General features: G+C 35.1%; 1 non-coding gene across 1 annotated transcript; it reads left to right on the forward strand.

The window, feature by feature from the left end:
• Nucleotides 1–464: 464 nt before the first annotated feature.
• TRNAN-AUU (transfer RNA asparagine (anticodon AUU)) lies at nt 465–538 on the forward strand. Its single transcript has one exon. It is a non-coding gene; the product is annotated as a tRNA-Asn (tRNA).
• Nucleotides 539–1,029: the final 491 nt, after the last annotated feature.

Here is a 1,029-nt window from a genome sequence, read left to right on the forward strand (position 1 = left end):
GGTGACAATGTAGTTTTTTTTGTCAATTACCATTTTAATAACAGGGTAAAGAAAATTAAGTGGATTTTTGAAAGAAAACTATACTGTCAATATACTATTAAAACAAATTAAAATGGTAAAAGTTATTGTACTTTAAGTAAAAATAAAAGAGCAAAAATATCAATCCCAGTTTTGATTACTTAAATTAACAAAAAAAATGCATATAGCAAAGGATAGTTTCAATCTGCCTACCTCTGGGTTATGGGTCCAGCATGCTTCCATTGCAGTACTCTGCTGCACATGTAAGTGCAAGAGATCCTGAAGCACTCACTCATCATGGGAAAGTACCAATGTGTTTATTCGTTAGTTGATGGAAGAAACATCTTACAAAAACTCTCCAGATTATTGACTTTTTTAATGTTTTTCTAGGAAACGTTCTAGATGTATGCTTATTAGCCTTTGTCAGTAGGCACTTTTTGCAAAGTGTCTCTGTGGCGCAATCGGTTAGTGTGTTCGGCTATTAACCGAAAGGTTGGTGGTTCAATCCCACCCAGGGACCTAATTAAACTTCTGATCAGATTTTGGTGATATTTAAGTAGACAAGTCAAAATTTCAAACCCCCTCTTATGGTGTAGGGTACATGGCCTTCTCTGATGTAATCAGAGTTAGATTTGATTCAGTGATTTTATAAAAAACAGCTAGGAAGCACAATTTAGCAGTGGGTTGCAGAGAAAAAAAATATGCTGGCAAAAAAAATCCAACTGAGTGATTAAACAGCTCTTCATTTTCTGGCTTTATTTTTATGCTAACAAATTTGTTCTCTGAAAAGTGTCCACAAAGCCAAGTCTCTGATTAACACCGTTGTAGGGATGGTTTTTCACCTATTACTAAATTAAACTTGCTTCATTGGAAAGGCAGCAAGATGCATCCTCATTTCAATGTCTACTGAAATAATACAGGTTGACACCAGGAAACATTAACGCCACTGCATCCTTGCTGCTTTCTCATGTGGAAGTCTGTTTAATGTGAAAACAAGGTGATATCTAATTA

The sequence above is a fragment of the Pseudophryne corroboree genome, unplaced genomic scaffold (assembly GCF_028390025.1).
Source record: "Pseudophryne corroboree isolate aPseCor3 unplaced genomic scaffold, aPseCor3.hap2 scaffold_448, whole genome shotgun sequence".
In the NCBI taxonomy this organism is placed as follows: Eukaryota; Metazoa; Chordata; class Amphibia; order Anura; family Myobatrachidae; genus Pseudophryne; species Pseudophryne corroboree.